At 52.0% G+C, this 21120-nt stretch overlaps 1 protein-coding gene across 2 annotated transcripts in view; it reads left to right on the top strand.

Moving 5' to 3' along the window:
- The first annotated feature begins 7061 nt into the window (after positions 1-7061).
- Positions 7062-21120, top strand: part of ANXA11 (annexin A11) — a 39792-nt gene continuing 25733 nt past the window's right edge. For both annotated transcript variants that reach the window (XM_041749173.1, XM_041749172.1), the window contains exon 1: positions 7062-7241. The gene's annotated coding sequence lies outside the window, so the exon portion shown is untranslated. The remainder of the gene's footprint in view (positions 7242-21120) is intronic.

Raw genomic sequence — 21120 nt, 5'->3', positions numbered from 1 at the left:
AACTTTAAAGCCAAGAAAGCTGTAGAAATAAACCCTGTTATTATTTTTTTTTTTACTAATCTACTACTCCAGCCCAAAATCTGCTTCCTTACTAATCAGAGCTCTCTACTATTTTTTAATCCTGTCAATTCCTCATAATTTATCATCTCTTTGTCTAAAAAGTATAAAAACTGCCTGACTTAGTTATTTCTTCAGGTCTCAATTTCAATATTGGGCCTCTGTGCACACATAATAAAACTCTGTTTTTTTTCCTCCTATTAACCTGTCTCATGTAAATTTAATTCTTAGTCCAGGGTGCCTGGGTGGCTCAGTTGATTAAACACCTACCTTCTGCTTGGTCATAATTTCAGGGTCCTGGGACCAATCCCCTTGTCAGGCTCCCTGCTCAGCAGAGGACCTGCTTCTCCTTCTCCCTCTGCCTTTCCCCCCATTCATGCTCTCTCTCACTTACTCTATCCCAAATTAGTATATAAAACCTTTTTTAAAAAAGAATACATATTAAAAAAAATTATTAGTCCAACTGTAAGAACTTGAAAGGTAGAAGAGGAATTTTTTCTTTCCTATACTGTACATTTGTATCACTATTGTCAATGTTGGAAATATTATTAGCAAGTTTCATGTACAGAATATGAGATTTCTGTGTATTTTAAGTTTTTCTGTGCAGTGTCTAATCTTAAATACTTCTTTAATTGATACAGGTATTTTACAGCCTGTTGTGGATGTTTTCATTGTAGTGGTGAATTGAGTTTTATGTTATTCTTGCCAATGTAGTTCATATAAGGTCATCATAAAATGTCATCTTTCTTGATGTGTACATCTAGAATTTATACATTCCATCAGTACAAAACACACAGTATAAGTTAAGATGCAATACAATGAGGTAAAGAAAGCATTTAATTTCACATGCAGGCAGTGCTCCTTCAGTTTGTGCCTTATTATGCAGTTCTGGTAAAATATGTTTCCTGAAATTATTTTTAAAAAGATTTATTTCTATAGGTTTGTATGTAATAATTGCGTATGTTGCCTTATCAAGCATATTCCCCATGAAAGAGAACTTCCATTTTAAATGGGTGTGGATGAGGGTTCTTGGGTGGCTCAGCCACTTAAGCGACCAACTCCTGATTTTGGCTCACCTCATGATCTCAGGAGCATGAGATGGAGCTTCTTGTCAGGTTCCATGCTCAGTGCAGAGTCTGCTTGTCCCTCTCCCTTTGCTCATCCTCCTGCTCGCACTCTCTCTCTCTCAAATAAATAAATAAAATATTTAAAAAACAAAACAAAAAATAAATGGGCATGAGTGAGAATAGACTTATATGCTCAAAACTTCATACATACAATGGTTGGAAGAACTTTCCATTGACTAGTTTCTGGTTCCAAACATATCAAATCTTGTTTCTCCTTCACTGCCTACGTATTTCTGAAAACAGGTGCTATAGGACATGTATGTTTATTATTGAGCCATCTCCAACTCTGCTGGCTGAATCAGATCCATTTTCCTAGAAACCATTGCTACATGACAAGACGAGCAGTAATGTAGCTACACACGGAAATGACTGCAAACAGCATAAACATATTCCACTAAATCCTAACTAAGTAACTCTCCAGCTCATCTTTTTTAAGCTAAGTCCCCAAAATGCCTATGGTTCCCTGACATGAGGCATTTTGGGAGAAAGAGCCAGATGTCTTAATTGTTTGTACTTAACATAGCTCACCTTTGCAAACTCTACAAAAACATCAGACCACAGAAAAGTTTGGTAAGCTTCTCCCATGAGAAGCCCTGAGAAGCGAGGGCCCTGCAGTGGTATCTCAGCTGAAGATATAGAATCCAGGAGAAGAAACAAGTTGGGAGGGAAAGATGGTTAGTTCAAAGTTTGGCATTACAAATCAGAGTTTTGTGAGGGATATTATGGTAAAGGGGTCTAGTAAGCAGTTATTTATTCATATGCTTTTAATTCTAGTATCATCTCCCTATGAAACAAAGAAAAGTACACAATCCAAAGGGAAGTAGGAAAAAAGAAACAAAAAGAAATCATATTTCACATAATATTCAAAATATTAATCCCCTGCAGGGCCTGTTTGCTGACCAGTTAGAGACTTGGAAAAGGTGCTGGGGGGTGGGGGGAGCTGCGGTAAGCATTGCCCCTTTGTGTTGCTAGATCAGGGGAAGGTCAGGGGTGTGGGCACTGTGAGATCTCAAGGCAACAGCTATTTACTAAGCAGGATGGAAGAATTTTGATTTTTTATAATTTACAGCATTTTACCAATGTGTTTTAGGTGAATATCAACCCTGAGTGTGTGTATATGTTTGTGCATGTCTTCAAAAAGGGACAGAAATAAGTCCAAATATTTCTGTAATCATTACTAATATAAACTAAACTCACCAAATAAAAGCTGATACTCAGATGGAGTTTTTGTAAAAAAAAAAAAAAAAAAAAAAATGTGTCCTTTCCAAGAGAGAAACCTAAAGAACAGTAAAGTCTGAAAATAAGAGAGGAAAAACATATACCAGACAAATTCTGTCTTAGATAGCAAGACTAAGAGCAGGTATAATAATTTTTTAAGGAGAAAAGTAATAAAAGAAGAAAAGTCACCAAAAGATAAACCAGTTATGAATTTATGTGAACCTAATAATTTGTTCTCGATATTATAAGGCAAAATAAGATCAAATTATAGGGAAAGAGGGCACTTGGGTGGCTCAGTGGTTGAGTGTCTGCCTTTGGCTTAGGTGGTGATCCTGGTTCCTGGGATCGGGTCCTGCATGGGGCTCTCCCTGGGGAGCCTGCTTCTCCCTCTGCCTATGTCTGTTCCTCTCTCTGTGTGTCTCACATGAATAAATAAATAACATCTTTTTAAAAATTATAGGGAAAAATTGGCAAAGTACAATAAAAGTGGAAAACGTTAAATCAATCCTCTCATAAATCAATGGATCGGAAAAAAACCTGGGGTATAGAGAATCTAAATAACTAGATTAACAAACTGGATAGAGAAACACATGGAAAGAAGCTTGTGCCTTCACAAAAACTGGGGCATTAAAAAAAAAAAAAAGTCTATCAGGCCACAAAGAAGTCTCAACAAATTCCAAAAAGAGCACATTTCTCATCTCTAAGCATTACAATCAGAAATCTATGACAAAGTGTTTTTTTTTAAAGCCATGGAAACAAGCTTCTAAATAATCCATGAATTAAGGATGAAATCCTAATGGAAAAAAAAACCCAAAATATTTATAAGTGAGAGATAACAAAAGGATGGCATGTTAAAACTTGGGATATGTAGTTAAAGCAGGCTGTAGAGGGAGATTTACAGTCTTAGACACATTTGTTAGAGAACAACACCAGAGAGATTTGGAAAATAAGTGACCTTCATGTTCAACTCTAGAAACCAGAGAAAGAATACCAGGGCAAATCCAAAGAGAGAAGGAACAGACCTGCCAAGATACAAGCAGAAATGAAAGCAGTAGATAATTTTTTAGAAAGAATGAATGTGATTTAAAAAATTAAAAGTTAATTATAAGGTTTGGCCAGACTGATTAGAAGAAGCCTTTCTGATCCCATCCTCTACACTTCCCTCTCATCCACCCCAGAACACTTTTTCTTTAAAAGATTTTATTTATTTATTCATGAGACACACAGAGGCAGAGACATAGGTGGAAGGAGAAGCAGGCTCTCTGGGGAAGGCCCATGCAAGACTGGACCCAGGACCCCAGGGATCACGCCCTGACCCAAAGGCAGACCATCAACCACTGAGCCACCCAGGTGTCCCCAAGGATCCTTTTTACAAGCCTATTATTTTGCGAGGTATTTATGATTTGTTTCTCCACTAGAGAAGAGCTATATTTAGAGCAAAGAGCTATGTTTAGAGTTTTTTTGGTTTGGGTTTTGGGGTTTTATTTGTGTGTGTGTGTGTTTATTGTCGTTCTCTGTGGCATCCAGCACAGGGCTGGTCACATTGGCTGTACTCAAACATTGTGCAGGGGCGCCTGGGTGGCTCAGGTCATCTCAGAGTCCTGGGATGAGCCTGGCGTCAGGCTCCCTGCTCAGCTAGGAGTCGGCTTCTCCCTTTCCCTCTGCTCCTCCCCCTGCTCATGCCCTCTCTCTCTCTCTCTCTGTCTCTCAAAATAAATAAACATTTTAAAAAGCAGTCTGTGCAATGACTCAATGTAAGGAAGATTATAATGGTCCTGTACCACTCAGAGCTGTGCAGCCAGCACCTGACTTTCCCTTGCCTCATTTGATATTTGAATCAGCCCCTAGCAGCAGTGAAGCAGTGGCTGCTTTGCAGATTTTCATAGATCATTCTGAAGATTTTCTAGGCGAGAAAACCAAGGCCCAGAGAACGGATCACTTCCAAGAGAGAACCCAGGTGTTTGCACAGCAAACCTCAGAGTCTTTTCCCCCCACACGTGTCCCTACCGAGTCGGAGCTCAACATAACGTTTGTTAAGAATAAATGGTTGAAAGTCACTGAAGGGCGAGCCCAGGGGCAGCCGCTTGCTCTCCCGGCCTTGCAGAGCTCAGCCCGGAGCAGAGGGTGTGTGCTGGACGCCGAAGGAATTCCGCTCTGCTTGGTTGGGTAGTTTTTTGTTGTTGTTGTTAGGTTTTTTTTTTTTTTTTTTTTTTGTTTTTTTTTTTTTGACTATTCCAAGAAGTCTTTGAGGCCGCGGGGAGCCCGGGCCACCGGCAGCGGCGCAAGTGTCGGGCAGAGCCCCGGGCGCCCGCTGTGACCTTCCCCGACGAAGCCCCCAGCCCCGTGCGCCGGGCGACAGGGCCTCAGGGGATGGGGGTGGGGTGGGGGCTGTCGAGCATCCCCCCGCGGGCACCCCGCGCCCCGCAGCGGCTCCCGGCGCCACCCGCCCTCGCTCCTCTCCCGCTGGGGGTGGGGCGGGGCCTTTCCTCCGCGCGCCCTGCAGCCTTTGGCCTGAGTTTCACGCTCCCGCCCACTCATCGCTAAAAAATGCAGCTCAGCCCCGAAAAAGGGCCGCGCCTTGCGGGAAGGGGGTGTGGCACAGGCCGCGGAAAATGACTGGGTCCCCGGGGTTCGTAGTCTGGGTCTGGCCCGCGGCGGGCGGCCCGAGGGCGCGGCCTCCGCACGCCCCCGCACCCGCCCCGCAGAGCCGAGGCCACAGTCTCCCCTTCGGCCTAAGGCGCACAGCCCCTCCGGCTCCTCCCGCTCCCAGCGTTCTGCAAATGCAAACGGGACCATGAAAGCTGTTTGCAAGAGCCCCAAACCGGCAGCAACCTAAATGTCCTTCCCTAAGGACCTAGGTGACAGGCAGGCACCCTTGCGCACCCCTGGGGGCCTCGGGAAGAACCGCGTAGATCAAGGTGCGCTTCCATGGAAAGACCCCTTCCCCGCCAAGAGGTAGTGAGTAAAAAGGCACGTCGCAGAAAAACACGGCGCCATCCTTCTAAGTAGTACATCTAGGGGAATATATACACTCAGGGTGTTGCAGAGAAATAGACGTGGAGGGCACATCTAAAAGCACGCTGGGAGGGTAAAGTTTCTGAACATTGCTTTTGAACTACCATATATTCATATAGTATCTGTGTCACCTTTTTTTTTTCAAAAATAAACTTTTTTTTTAAGCACAGTTCTATATTTATAGAAAAAAATGAGAAGTTGACCCTTGATTTCTTTTATTATAAGCCTCTCCTATTAGCATGGTGCTCTTGCTACAATGAATGAGTCCATATTGGTGCCTTATGATTAACCGATATCCACACTTTATGTAATTTCCTTAGTTTTTACATAATGTCTTTTTACCAGGATCCCAGCCAGGATACCCCACTATATTATTGTCCATATCCCTTTAGGCTTTCCTTGGCTATAACAACGTGCCTTGCAGGTTTTCCTTGGCTTTGATGACCTTGACAGTTTTGAGGAGTTCTGCCCAAGTAGTTTGTAGACTATCCCTCAACTGGGGTTTGGCTCCCGTTTTTCTCACAGACTGGGAATATGTATTCTTGGGAGGAAGACCACACAGGGACAGGCTATCACTGCCGCTTTATCTCTCTTGATGTTAACCTTGATCACCTGGCTAAGGGGGTTTGTTGGGTTTCTCCTCTAGGAAGCTACTCTCACATCCCCACCTCCATTTCTTTCTTTCTTTTTTTTTTTTTTTAAGATTTATGTATTTATTCATGAGAGACACAGAGAGAGAGAGAGGCAGAGACACAGGCAGAGGGAGAAGCAGGCTCCCTGCAGGGGAGCCGGATGCAGGACTCAATCTCAGGACCCTGGGGTTAACGACCCAAGTGGAAGGCAGATGCTTCATCGCTGAGCCACCCAGGAGCTCCTCCAAGTCCATTTCCATACTGTGGCGTGACCTTTTGGAGTGTGGGAAGCATCCTTTCCCCGAAGAAGGGTCGCTAACAACAGTAGGCAGGGCTGGAGGGGACTTGGAGAATGTCCTCCCCAAGAACGGGGCTCAGGGTGCCACCCGCGAGGAGGCGGGCGGGGCAGGGGCTCCTCGCTGACCTCCGGGCGCCCGCGGAACCCCCTCCGCGCGCACGGGGGCCGGAGAGCCTGCAACTTTGTCCCGGGGGCCCGGGGGCCCGGAGGCCGCGGTCGGCCCGTTAGCCCTCCCGGCAATCACCTGGGGGCGGGCCCGCTGCATGCCCGGCCCCGCCCCGGAGCGCTCGGGGGCCTCGGCGAGCTTTCCGCCGCGCGGGCTCCTCCCCGGCCCCTGCCCGGCCCCGCCCCTTCCCAGGCCCAGTCCCGCCCCGGGGCGAGCGGGGGGGCCCCCGGCAGCTTTCCACCCCGCGGGCCCCCCCAGGCCCCTCCCAGGTCCCGCCCCCTCCCAGGCCCTGCCACGCCCCTTTCCCCGCCCCGGGGCCCGCGTGGGCCCCGGCGAGCTTTCCGCCCCCCGCCCCGCGCTCTTTCCCCCCGGCCCCGCCCCGCCTTCTGCCTGGCCCCGCCCCTCCCAGGCCCGGCCCCGCCCCTTCCAGGGCCTGCCCCGCCCCTCCCAGGCCCCGCCTCCTCCCGGGCGCGGCTCCGCCCCCTCCCAGGCCCGGCCCCGCCCCGGGGCGCGCGGGGGCCCCGGCAGCTTTCCGCCCCGCGCGCCCCTCCCCCGGCCCCGCCCCGGCGGCTGCGGCGCTCCAGCCGGGAGTGTCCCGAGCGCCCCGAGAGCGCGAGCAGGACGGAGCTCCGGGCCGGCCGAGGCGCCGCGGCCGGGACGCACGCGGAGAGAGCCGCCGCCGCCCGCGTCCGCCCCTCGCGGCCCCCACCCCTGCGGCCGGTGGCCCGGTGAGTGAGGCTCCCCTGCGGGGACCAGGTGGCCCGAGCGCTTCCCCCCGCGCGGGAGCCCGGAGCGCCCGCCCCGCGCCTCGGGGTAGCGCGGCCTGGCGGGGGGGCGGGGGAAGGATGCTGGTGCCGGCTGGTCCCCGACGGGCGGCGTCGGCCTGGCTGCCCTCGCTTCGGGGCGGGCGGTGCACAGCCTCCCCCGGGGCCGGGGCCGGGGGCTCGGCGGGTCCCGGTGGCCGCGGGGACCGCGGGGTGGGCCTGCGACCTTGCACCCGGTGCGGGGATGGCCTGGGTGCCCTCCGGGAGAGGCTAGTGCTGGGAGAGCTCGTCGGGCAGGCTGGCTTCAGGGACTTTCCTCCGGTTCGGGAGGACGCGAGTCCTGGGAGCTGCGGCTCGCGGAGACCGTTTGCAAGGCTCTTGGAGAGAATGCGGAACCGTCCCGGCCCGAGGTCACCTGTGTTTACCCGCACCGCCTTCCCCTTCGAGCTGGTTTCGGGAGGGATTCTTGAACTTTTCTCTCTCCCTGGGCTCTACCCCGCCCTTTGAAGGCTTAAAAAGGCAGAAACCAAGCTTATTGGTTTCCAGGACAGTTGTGAATTCCCCTTCGGGGGAGAGAAATGAAGCTAGCCCGTTCTAGCTCGAGCAGGTCACACTTGGCCCCCTGCGACCTTGCTGTCCGCCCCCCCTCCCCCAGTCAGTGACCTTGCTTCCGGGATTGGATGTGTTAAGACAGACTCTGGGTATCCAGGGGAGCCAGCCACTCTGCTCTGTCTCCCAGACCCCTGCTCCACCCCTGGCTGCCCGGACCCACCGGGCCTGGAGTGGTGCCCTGAGGGGTGAGCCTCTTCCCTGCTCACACAACAGGAACAAAAAGCTTGTAGGGGAGGGCAGGGCTGAGTCCAGGAGCTGGACCGGCAGGGTGTGTTCTCTTGCTCACCCCTGAATGGCTCTCATTATGTTCCTTGTTGCTTCCTTGCTTCAGTCCATTGTTGGAGATTCCAGGAGGATTAACAGTGCTCCTTCCCTCCAGGCACTGCCCCGTGCTTCTAGGTGGTCTCTGACAAGATAGGCCAGGTGAGGTGCCAGGGACACTTGTCGCCCTGGCATTGGGTGCTCAGTACCTCGGGGTCCCGCATCCCTCCCCAATCTTGTCTCTTACTAGTCTCTTACTAGCTTCTGTACCTTGGTTACCTCGTCTTTAAAGTGGGGGGGAATAATACCCACCTCACCAGGTCCTCGTGAGGATTAAATGAGTTAATATGTTATAACCATACAGCCCAGGCACTGACCTGAACTGGCAACTGGTACACCCTACCTGTGTGCTCCAGGTGAGTGTCCTCCATGCTGGGTAAAGCTTACGGCAGGGCCTGGGACAGAAGTAATCATCTGTAACTGTCAACAGTAATAATACGGTAATAATCGGGGTCATTTCTTTTGTGCAGCTGGGGGTCCAGTCAAACTGAACTGCTCCTGCCGGTTCCTCAGCTTTAGTTCTTGTCATTCTGGGCTCCTAGAATGCCCTCCTTCACAATATCTGCCCATTAGTCCCCACCCTCCTGGGAGCCACCCAGGGGACTGCTCCTAGCAGGAAGGGACGAGACATACTCTGAGCCCATGCAGCCCTCCTTCTCCTTCACTCCTTTGGCACCACTTCTCAGCACTCGCCTTGCTTTAGTGTTTGTATGGCCACTGTCTTATCTCTTCCCTGTCCTTTGTCTTTGGAGGGCAGTGGCTGTTTCTTACTCCTCTCCTGGTCTCATGGCACCCAGGATGGGCCCTGTCTAATATATGTGCTTTGCAGATGTTAGCTGCGTGAAAGAGGCAGGCCAGGGAAGTAAAGTTTTCCTTGATCTTCGACCTCGAAGGCTGGGTTTGGGTAGGCAACAAAAGAGAGCGTAAGATTGAAATAGTCCAGAGAGATGAGATAGGGGGCTGGCTGAGAGGCCCCTTTGACTCCCTGATGGAGCCTGGGCAGGGGTGACAGATAGGGTGGGCCTGGATTGCTGTACCTAGAAGGCCCAGATCGATTAGCGATGCCTTGCTCATGTGATTCAGGGGAGGATGGGTAGTTTGGAGTGTCAGGAGTAAGAATCCAGCCAGAATAGGTTAGTGTGGGTTCTTGGGAATTCACTGCAGAACAGAGAGAGGAGGGGGAAAAAAGCTGATGTAGGCAGGAGGTGAGTGTAGCAATGAAATCTGTGTGGAGAGCTGGATATACAGAGGACCCAGGGCCTTTCTGGAGCTCCCCCCGCCTTCCTCTTGGATTCACCTCCTTCTTCCCTCTCTCCTTGAGCCTGAAGTAGCTCCTGGCACTTAATCCCATGGGGGAACATTCAGGGAAGAGTCTGTGTGCGGGTGTGCTTCACAATCACAGCCAAGCAAGCAGACTCAGGTCTTTCTGGACTTTTCTTTACAACACCTTCCATTGCCATTGTGCACGGAGCGTCAGGAATTTGAGTGCTTCTCGATAGGAAAGCTCTTAGGGGAAATGAAGGAACTGAAGTTTCTTTGTTGGGGATTTGCATTTTTGAAAGGAGGTGTTGGAATTCAGTGGAGCTTTCTAATAACGGCCGAAACCATGCCACAGTGGGCCCACTGACCCTGGCCTCTGCACCCTATGAAATAAAGGTTTGATGTCACCCAGTGGTTTGTGTTTGGGAGGATCCTAACAGTACAAGGGCCCAAACAGTGTCAAATACACCCATGTGAGAAGGTAATGGGTAAGGGCAACCGGGCACTCAGGAGACAGTTCTAATCCGTTTTGGGTCACTGGGACAAGCTGGATGGTAAAATTCCTACCTCAAATGGTTGTTTGCAGAATCTGGTGAGAAGATGTTTGCAAAGCGGGTTTAAAATCAATCGGGGTGTGGTCATGACAGTGTTGATCTCTTGGGTATATTACTGCAAGGACTCTTGAGACAGGATGGAGTGTAGATGGTTGATGCCTGGCTCTGTGATCCCTTAGTATCTGGTCTTCCAGGGGCTTGTGCTCCTGAAAGTCCCACTGCCTTAGCAGAAAAGAAGGGAAGAATTGTTCCTGAATTTGCCAGTAAAGTCTGTTGTCCCCAGCCTTTGACACCTGGAGCCTTGGGGAGAGGGTGGCTGGGAGGACAATGAGCTGAGCGGAGTCTGAATGAAGGTGGGGAGGAGAAACCCAAGAGGGGGTTAGCTGGGCTGGGGGTTGGGGGGCCCGTGTAAGATTAAGCCTGGGAGTGGCATCTCTGGGGGGAAAGGGTGTTTATGTGGGGGGTTGGTGATAGATGTGAGCTCGCTGTGTCCACCTAAAAGGTCACGGCTATTTTTAGGAAATGGGTGACAAAGCATGTTTCTGTTGAACCAGCATTAGTGAGTACCCACTGTTTGCCCAGCCCTGTGCTATGTGCATAAAAGCAAAGTCCACCCCACCCCACCCTAGGTTGTCTGCCTGGATTCCCCTGAGACGTGGGATACTGGATGAACACCAGGTCTGGAGGGTGGGCAAGATCATGTCCATCATCAAAACCATCCGTTTTGGACATGTAGCATTTGAGGTGTCCTTGAGGTACCACGAAGGCGGGTGTGTCTGGGGCTTGGAGGAATTGGGTTAAAGAGACATTTTGTCTAGATTGTATCTGCCGTAAAGGGCATGATGAGATTGAGGAACTCACTTTGAGCATCTGAGTAAAGGAACATGGCCCCATGAAGGAGCTATGAAAAGAGCAGCCCATGAGGGGGAAGGAAAGGCCGGACAGTGTCCGATCACAGAAGCCGGGGAGCCCACTTCACTGGGAGTGGCCAGCGGTGGCTGTTGCTGTAGGAAGTGACAAGGAGGATACTCAGAGCTGCGTTAGCTGTGGCTGTTTTGCTGGGATGTTGGAGCAGAAGCCAGATGGGAATGAATGGGCGGGGGAGTTGCAGGAGGTGCAGATCTGGTGATGCTGAGTGAGACAAGCTTTGCAGGGAACGGGAGGGATTGGTGGTGCTGGAGGAGGCCCACACTGAGGGGGTGTTTGTTTCTCAGCTTATCCTTCTCCCGAGCCACCCCGAGAAGTTAGCAGCGTGGGTGGCCTGCAGCCAGGCCCCTCCCCGCGTCCCTCCATGTCATATGGACACAGGCACCTGTAAAGGTTTGCTTGTTTCACAGAATGGATTTATGCTGCACACCTTACTGGGCAGCTTGTGGTTTGATTAGTTTATCAGGGGCAGTAACTCTGGGTTAGTGTTGATCTGGGCCAGTAGCCACTGCGGAATGTTCTACGGTGCAGAGGGACCATAATTTATACCACCTTTCCCTTATTGATGGGTATTGAGACCATTGGATATTTTTATAGTTTGAAGTAGTGTTGGAATAAACAACCTATAGGAGGACCCTGACTGGAATGTCATTGAATGTATTTATTTATAAGGAAGAGTTGACATTTTTATGACATTATCTTTTCCAAATCAGGAGCAGGTTACAGGCCTCATGGTATATCTTTACTAGATTATCATGAATGGGATTCCAACTGGATTTGCTAACTGGCTAAAAAATTTTTTGTATCCTTTCCACTTTTTTTCTGTTTGTTGGTCATTAATTTCAACCTTTATCATTATTCATCCCTTCTTACTTTTGGCTTTGTGTTTATATTGCTCTAGCTGGTGGGCCTTTGAAAGGCTCACCTTTCTGTTTCTTTATGGTTACTATGTAGATCAGGATTTTTTAAAATTTATTTATTTATTAAGTAATCTCTACACCCAACACAGGGCTCAAACTCAGGACCCTGAGATCAAGAGTCACAGGTACTTCCAGCTGAGCCAGCCAGCTGCCACACCATGTAGATCAGTCTTGATCCAAGGATTTTGTTGTTGTTGTTGTTGTTGTTGTTTTGTTTTTTAAAGATTTTATTTATTTAAGAGATAAGTGAGAGAGAGGGTGAGCAGACTCCCCACTGAGCAGGGAACCCGATGTGGGGCTTGATCCGAAAGCAAATGCCCAGCCTACTGAGCCACCCAGGCTCACCATCCGAGGATATTTTAAAAGACAGCATCTTATATTTCTAAGTAGTTTTGTGGGGAGTATGGTCATATTTTAATGTTGACTGCTGGTATTATCGGGTTATGATTAGTGAATGTGATCAGGAAATTTCTTCTTGCTGGGCCGTATTACAATTTTCTTTGTGGCAACTACATGATCCATACCGGAAGATTTCATGGATAGGAAGGACTGTATTCTCTGTGGGACACAGACTGTAGCTGCATCTGTTAACTTGAGCTTGCCTGCATTTCCCTGCCTATCAGCCCATCACATTCTGAAAGATGTTCCAAAAATTCTCACTATGATCTGAGTCAGGCTGTACTTATATTTGTTCTAGGGGTAGTAAGCTGACATCCGTGTTGGCTGTACACAGGTGTATCAAGCTTACCTTCGCGGATTGTACTTTGTGTCATTTGTTGTTTATTTTAATGTTTTTGTCCTTTGGCCTTAAGCGCCACGTTAATCTGCATTTTAGGAGAATATATGGCCGAGGATATGCGAGAATCCTTTCTTCTTTACCTAAAATTAATATAAAGAAGTGCATTTTGTAAGATAGTAAGTGAGAGGAAGACGAGAAACGTAGAGACAGACGTCAGCCCAGGGTTCTGCACTGGGGCCTGTTTCGGTTCAGGCTTATGCTCAGCAGGTGGTGTTCAGGTCTCCCCCACCTGCTTCTCAGCTCCCCATGATCCCCGGATCATGAAATAATCCGGTCCCAGTGGTCCCCACGATAGCCGACTTCTTAGGAGTGATGGTTAAAGTGAGCCCAGCTGCTGCTTCTCTGTGCTGGTGACTCCTGCCCCTTCCTTTGTGTCCAAAGACACAGGCAGCTCTGATTGGCAATTACCCTGTTCCTTCCTCGTTTGCGACAGCACATGGCCTTTCTCCATCCTGCAAGGGATGTGACAAAACAGTACCCAAAAATGTCCCAGAGCCAAATGTCAGATGCAGCTCTGATGGCTGGGCGTCCCCCTCTTGGTTTTGTCTCAGGTCATGGTCTCAGGTCATGATCTCAGGGGTCGCGGACTCAAGCCCTGCATGTCTCTCAAATAAAAAATCTTGAAAGAAAGAGAGAGAGAGAGAGAGAGAGGAAGGAAGGAAGGAAGGAAGGAAGGAAGGAAGGAAGGAAGGAAGGAAGGGAGGAAGGAAGGAAGGAAAAGAGGAAAGAAAGTTTCTTTTGTGCTCGGCATGTGACTGGGGTTTGGGCTGGGAGGAGGGCACAAGGCGGTGATAAAAGGACAAACTGAATTTGGTGGTTTCTGTCTTTGATAGAGAATTCAGACTGTTCACATACAAGGTATTCTCAATTTTATTCCTCAAATCTTGCTTTCTGTTTATTGTTCCTTACACTTGAGTGTTATTTCTGTCTTGATTCCTGCTGACTTGGGTAGGTTTCTCATCATCCCTCTTCCCTACCTCACCTGCGTTAGGATTCAGGTATGGCTGTGGATTAAGAGAGGAACCCCCCTCTCTTTTCAGAAATTGGAGGTCGGGGTCAGTGTCTGCTCCCTGAGGATGTCCTGGCACCAGGCTCCTTGTGCGTAGTTGCTCCCAGCATTCTCTAGGGCTGTGTTTTCAAGTGTGAGCATATGTAAGGATAACCTGGAAGGTTTGTTAAAACACACATTTCTGGGCTCCACCCTTAACGGCTCTGATGTAGGAGGTCTGGGGTGAGGGAGGCCTGGGGATCTTCATTTTTGACGGCCACCCCGGCTGCATTGACTGCTCCAGGTGCTTCCCTTAACCTGTGTGGCCCGGGACAGCTGACTTTCCGGGCAGGGCCCTGCCTGGTTGCCAGGGAGGCTCGGTAACTAGTCCCTATTTGAGGCTGCCGTGTGCCAGGCAACAGTTTGTGATCTGTGACGGAAGTAAGAGAGGGCAGATGGTTGAAGGGGACAACCAGAAGTTCCTGGGACACCACCCACTGCTGGCCTTGATTTGAAACTCCTGCTGCGTTTGATTGAAACGCCAGTCTTGCCATTGGCTAAGCCAGTATCCCTAGGGGGGGAGCGGGAATGGTGTGGCTTTGCTGATGCTCTGTGAACCCTCACTCCTTCTAGGCTGCCTTGGGAGTCGGTCCTGTCCTCTTCGGGCCCCCGGGGTAACCTTTACTTTTCCACAGCCCCTGCTCCAGCGGGGAAGGTGGGGGAGCCCAGAGGTGTGCGGAGTGGAGGGGAGCCAGCCTGGGCCCTGAATGCATCGGCCTGGAAGCTGGGAGACCTGGTTCTGGCGTCTGCCCCTCCCCCCCCCCCCCCAGTTCTGGGACGTCAGGCAGACAGACCCTTCTACTCTCTGGGTCTCAGCTCCCCCCATAGTAAAATAGGCTAGTTGAGGCAAATGAGTTCATGAAAGCCACTTCCAGGTCCAGGATTGTAGGGTTCCTGTGTGATCCAATGCCAGTATGCCGAGAACTGACTTTTTATTTCTAAGAAGTGTCTTTCAGAACTGGCTTGCTCAAGTCCAGCCCTGCGGTAAGGCTCAAACACTACCCCGTTGCCATCGGCCCGGCCTGCTTTGTCCGGAACATCCCCGGGCTGCTCAGCCCCAGGTGCCAGCCCTCAGAGGACAGTCTGAGGCGCTGCCTGGCTAATGATTGACATGGGCTCCAGCTGGTGGTAATCCACGGCCTGTGGGTGGGGAGCTCAATGTTTAACAGTCCCTCGTGCAGGTTTTTTGTCCAGTGCCTGGGAAAATGTGGCCAGGACTGGTGTAGTGCTGCCCTGGCGCTTTCTGGCTTGTTTCTAGGGTTTAATGGTACTGTGCCCACACCTGAGAGCTGAGGGCAGGGCCCTGGGGCTCCACCGTCCCTGCGGACGGTAAGGCCACTTACCCCCTTCCCAGTAGTTAGGGATGTTCACGTACCCTCTCCAAACACTTGCGGCCCTGCGTTGGTGTGGGAGGGAGAGAAGAGAATGTCCTTGACGGACATGTCATCCTCTCTGCCCCCGGAATTCCTGGAGCCTGTGCACCAGAGCTCCAACCAAAGAGGCCGTCAGAACAGGTGCCACCCAGGATGTGGAAGAGATGAATCAGGGTCCGCTCGTGTCCTGGCGAAGTGTGAGGACGTCGCCGTGCCCAGCACTGTGCTAGTCAGCGGCAGGAGGAGGAGAGGCCTGTCCTACAGCCTGGGGTTCTGGCCCTGGCACCAGTCGGGTGTGTGACCCTGGCTTGTCAAGAATCCTTTCTGTGGGCAGCCCGGGTGGCTCAGCGGTTTAGCGCCGCCTTCAGCCCAGGGTGCAATCCTGGAGACCCGGGATCGAGTCCCATGTTGGGCTCCCTGCATGGAGCCTGCTTTTCCTTCTGCCTGTATTTCTGCCTCTCTCTGTGTCTCTCATGAATAAATAAATAAAATCTTTTAAAAAGTGTATTAAAAAAAAAAGAATCCTCTCTGAGTCCCGCTTCCCTTGAGGTGATAATATCTGTCTTGTAGGAATATTGTGAAGATGAATAAAGTGATATAATGAGGGATTATGTGTCTCGATCATAGGTACTGGGCAAAGGGAGTACTATTAGCATGCTAGAGGACGTAGAAAACTATTTTAGGCCAAGTGTTGATAAGTTCCAAGAAGAGCAATCATTAGGGGCAGAGACATCAGGGTGGCTTCCTGAAGGAGGTGGAGCTCCATCTTGGCCAAAGGCAGGCTGGAATTGACATAGGCATAAAGGAGCCAAGGAGGACCGACCAGGTGGAGGGAACTATCTGAGCAGAAGCCCTGAAGGTAGAAGGTGCCAGGATAAGCATGTATTTCCTGTGCTTCTTTCCGTCACACAAATACCTCTGGGAAGCTGCTGTTTTCTTGCCATGACACAGTATGGCTCTTGGCCCAGGCCCTTTGGCAGAGCTTAGGATCCCACCTGCACCGGGGTCAGCCTGTACCTGAGATCTGAAAGAGAACCTTCTCTGCTGTGAGCTGTGATCTGTGGGGATTTCTTTCCACTTCCAGCAGCACAAGGCTGGCTGGGGACATTGTCACCATTAGAAGAGAAGCCGCTGGTAAGTGTTAGTTGAAGGAGAGGTTTCCTGGGGCTTCTAGGTGAGGCTGGGATGCCTCAGCCATATGGTGCTGGAATAGACATTCTCTTGTGTCTTCTAGGTTTGAGGGGAGCAAGCTTCTCCAAAGCCATTTGAGCAGGTGCTGGCTCCCTGCTGCCTCCCATCCTGGTCCTACCCACTGCCCCTCTCCCCCCAGGTCACCCTGAGAGGGCATCGTTGCTGGGCTGTGGGCTTTCATGAGGCTCCTTGCCTCTTAACTGGCAGGGCCCTGGGTGACATCATCTGTCCCTCTGACTACACATGCAGGTGTCTGCAGGGACAGCCCAGGTTGGGACACAGTGGGCACACCTAGCCGAAGGTGTGTGCCGCCATGAGGAAAGGTAGGACCTGTGTTGCTGCATTGCCAATTTTTCCGTTAAATAATAATAATAATAATAATAAGGAGAAGGAGAAGAAGTAGTAGTCAGGCCCAGAGTCTCTTTTCCAGCCCCTTCACTCCCCACCAGGAAGTAAATGTGAACTACGAAACCCTCCCGTGGCCCCAGGGTCCACAACCATGACCCCTCGCAGGCTCACCCATTTATTAAGTGAGGGAGAAAGATGCCCAGAAAGCCTCAGGTTGACCAAGGCCCATCAGACAGAAGCTGGTTCTCTAGACTGTTCTCCCACCTTCCTCTCCCAAGGAATGCATTTCATGATCCTCTGCTACAATCTCCCTTCTGGGAATGCCCTCAGACCCCCTGTGGGTAACTTCCTGCAGCTGTGCTCTGGCTCTCCTGTGTATGTCCCCAGGCAGGAAAGCCTGGTGTGGGCCAGGCCTTGGTTTTTCCCTCTGCTTCCCCAGGTAGTCTAGCCCAGCCCTGGGTAGCCTCTCTGAGCCCAGAAGTGGAATTACCGTGAGAATAATGGAGTGTAAGCTTCAGGGGACCCCCTTGCCCCCACCTCACTTGTCTTGGCCCTTCCAAGGGAGGGACCCCAGCAGTGAATTCACAGAGTCCTAGCAATGCCGTGTATCCTCTTAAGGAAGGCCCTGAAAATTGTGTAAGCTCCAGGCCCCACAAAACCGGGACCGGCCCCTGTAGCTGCAGCAGCTGGCTGACATCCTATCGTCTGGACAGTGAGCTCTTATTTGGGGGGCAGGAGGTAGGGGTCCTGGGCCAGCCCCCTTAGGATCTTGCTGTGTCACCTTGGCAAGTCACTTCCTCCTCTCTGGTTGTGTCAGTTTCCCCATTTGTGAAATGAGAGCCGAGGTGGGGAGGGGAGGAATGAACTGAGTCATTGCTAGGGCTGAGTGAGCTCTGGTGCCCCAGTTGCATGGTCCTGGCGGGTTGGGGTGTGATTGCCCTGCCTGTGCCTTCTCCCTCCCCAGAGCATTTGCATTGCTGGCTGGGTGTGTCTGGCCTGGCCACACGCAAGCCACTCAGCGCCCCGAGTCTCACCATGGTGATTCATGTTGACTGAGGATACAAGGGAGCAAAGCTTTATTGAGCTCTGCTTCCCAGGCATGCGGGAGAGGCGAGCCCCTGGTCCTTCCTTCTCGGTCGGAATAGCGTATTTGTGGTCTTTCTGGTTTACGGCTTCTGTTCCTTGTCAAAGAAAGCTTGCTGGGTTACGTAGACTTGCGCACGGATCTCTTACACGAGAGCAGAGGCCTTTTCAAAGAGAACACTCTAGAAGGATCTGGAAGGAAGGAGATCGCTGTCTGTATTAGTTTTCTATTGTTGCCATAGCAAATTAGCACAAACTTAGTGGCTTAAAACCACACAACTTATTTTGGTGGTAAAATAGACATAACCTGAAACGCACCATCTTGAGCACGTTTTCAAAAGCGTGTGTCGTTCCTCGGCACTAAGTACATCCACGCTGCTGTGCAGCCGTCACCAGTGCCCCTCTCTAGAGCTTTTCCACCTGCCCCAGATGAGCCTCGGTCCCTGAGGCAGCAGCTCCCCAGTCCGCTCCCCTCCCCGCCCCTGGCGACCACAGTCCTCTCGCTGTGGCCGGGTCGCTCCAGGCGCCTCCCGGGAGGAGTCCCACTGTGTCTGTCTGTGATGGGCTCCTTCTGCTCCATGTGGTGTCATCAGTGCTCAGTCCTGTCGCAGCGCCTGTTGGAAGCTCCTTCCTTTTCAAGGCCTAATAATACTCCACCGTGTGTTCCACAGCATGTCTCGTTCGTCTGTTTCTTTGGATGGACATTTGGGTGGTCTCCACCTGTTGGCTCTGGTGGGTAGGGCTGCCGCGAGCCGTGGCTTCCTCGTGGGGTTGGGGCCCTGCTTTCGGGTAAGCGCACCGGCTGTACTGTTGGCCACAGAGGCTGCGCCGCTTCCACGCAACTGCTGTCTCACACTCTTGTCTCATGAGTCTCCTGCTCTTTGTTGGTCAGGTGATGTCTCTCCTGGAGGAGAATGCACTCTTGTCCTTTGCAGCTTCAAGAGGCCGTTTGTGTTCCTTGGCTGGTGGCTGCTTCCTCCACGGCTGGGATCCCTCCCATGCTTCAGATCTCTCCTCCTCGTTCTTTCTTTTCATCCTTAACCCAGCCTGGTAAGGGTCTCTGCTCAGGAAAGGACACATGTTTTTAGACTGGGCCCACCTGGATGGTCTAGGATAACCTCCCCATCTCAGGATTGGTAATCCTAATTGCATCCGCTCAGTCCCTTTTGTCATGCAAGGTGACACGTTCACAGGTTTTGGGGCACCAGGGTATGGACCATCTGGGATATTTTTTTTAAGGTTTATTTATTTGAGAAAGAGAGAACATGAGTGGGAGGGGCAGAGGGAGTGGGAGAGAGACCCCCCAAGCGGACTCAGTGCTGAGTGTGGAGCCCGACACGGGGCTGGATCCCATGATCCTGAGATCACGACCTGCGCTGAGACTAAGAGTCGGATGCTCACCTGACTCCGGCACCCAGGCACCCCTGGGATATTTTTGAAGGACCTCATCATGGAACCCATGGTGCCTTGATCTCGGGCTTTGAAAAGTTCTCCCCTCCATCCCTCCCCCTTACCAGCGTGGTCCTGAGAAACCCCATAATCATATATAGAGTTGGTTAGGCCGCCCCTACAGTGGGGCTGGACACCTGGTACCAGGCTCTGAACAGGAGCTTTGATGACCTTTTCCAAACATCAGAGCCTGTCCTTTTTGGCTGCTTGGGAGAGACCAACGTCATGTGAGTTGGTCACAGAGGTGAGAGCTTGTCCCGAACTTTACAAAGGTCTCTCCTTTTTCACTTCATTCAGTCCTCACAGTGATTGCAGGGTAGGTGGGCAGGTCATATCTGTAGACAGCGCGGAAGTCCAGAGATGTGAAAAGTTGCCCAGGGAAGGGCACACGGTGAGTAGCCGAGCCAGGACCCAGACCACAGGCTCCAGGCTAATGCTCCCAAGGGAGTAGGTTAGAGCACACCGAGCACCTGCTGATGGGCTACGTGGCGGGTAGCTTTAGATGCATCAGCGTAGCCATTCCTCACAGCCACGCAGTCCGACAGATGTGTCTTCCCCAATTTTACACGTAAGGAAAGGGCTCAAAGAGCTGTGGCAGCGGGCCCAAGGCCACACAGCCAGCAGGTGGTAGGGCCAGACTGGAATCGCCTCCGTGGACTTGAAGCCCCGTGTGTCACCCTGGCTCCTCCCGAGCAGTGTCGAAGATGCTATCAGAGCTGTGTGGGCTGGGGGAAAATACAGCAGAGCCGAGAAGCTTCCTGTGACCATGCTGTGAGACTTGATGGGGGAGTGTGGTCATGTGACGATGGGGAACGGTGTACAGTGTGGGAGCGAGTCACACCGCAGGGGATGTGGGGCCGGGCGTGGTGTGGCTCAGGCTGAGGGCCCTGGGAGGAGTCTCTGGGCTGCCCCTCCCCACCCGGAGCGGGGGTCCAGGGAGGGGGCTCCCCCAGTTCCCTCCTGGCCGAGCTGCCACAGTGTGTGGGTGTGCCGCCCCCCGGGGCCCAGGTGATCCTGGAGGGCTGCGCAGTGGGGAGGCCCAGCCCTGTCTCTCCTCAGCCTGGACTGCGTTGGGAAACACAACCCGCGGTTGCCCTTTTTGGGGTGGGGCGGGGTTTCCTGAGGTCCTGGCCACATCGGACTTGTCACCGCCACCATGACTGTCACAAGAGCCTTGGCAGCTCCACGGCCCGCCGCCCGGTGGCATGGGCTTGGCTGTGAGCTGGGCCTTGGTGCCACGGACGGGTCCCCCTCATTTCCCATTGCCCGGAGGTCCCGGGCCGGCATCCGACTAAGCGCGGCTCCTCGGGGGGGCTCGGCGTGGGGTCTGGGGTGCCTGCTCCCCCCTGCTCAGCTCAGGGACCGCGGCTAGAAAGGCGGCCGGGAGGGGAGGACAGGGTTCCCGCTGCCGGCGGGGTTCTGGTGTGGGCGTCCTCCCCCACGTCCCTCGTCCCTTGTCCCAGGCCTTCGGGGCTGCCTCCCCACACCAGGCCCCAGGGCTCCAGGCAGGCAACTCCATGCGACCCCTGTTGGCGTGTCCTCCCCGGGCGATGGGAGCACAGCCCCTCCTGGGCCTGCTGCTCCGGTGTGGGACAAGGCCCTGGAGGCGGGGTGCACCCCTCACATCTCTGCCCCCACCCCCACTGCCCCTATGTTTCTCATCCTGACAGTTCTCATGGCTTGCGGCCCTCTGCTGTTTTATACTGGAGAGCCTGATACAAGGATGGGTTAAGCAATATTAGGAGAACATACTTGGTATTGAACTGTTACTGTGCCCATTTCACACATGCGGAAAGCTGAGGCTGGGAAAGGTTAGGTGACCTGCTCCGGGGTCACACCTGGTGGAGAGCAGCACGGGGATTTGAGCCTGTGCACTAGCTTCAGAGTTCGTGGGCTTCTCACCACCCTCACCTGCCTTTGATGGAGTACCTGGGGTCGCAGTGAGGCCTGATGACTCG

The sequence above is a fragment of the Vulpes lagopus genome, chromosome 3 (assembly GCF_018345385.1).
Source record: "Vulpes lagopus strain Blue_001 chromosome 3, ASM1834538v1, whole genome shotgun sequence".
Classification (NCBI taxonomy): domain Eukaryota; kingdom Metazoa; phylum Chordata; class Mammalia; order Carnivora; family Canidae; genus Vulpes; species Vulpes lagopus.
The sequence above is the reverse complement of the archived record's forward strand: the minus strand, read 5'-3'. Positions and strand labels throughout refer to the sequence as shown.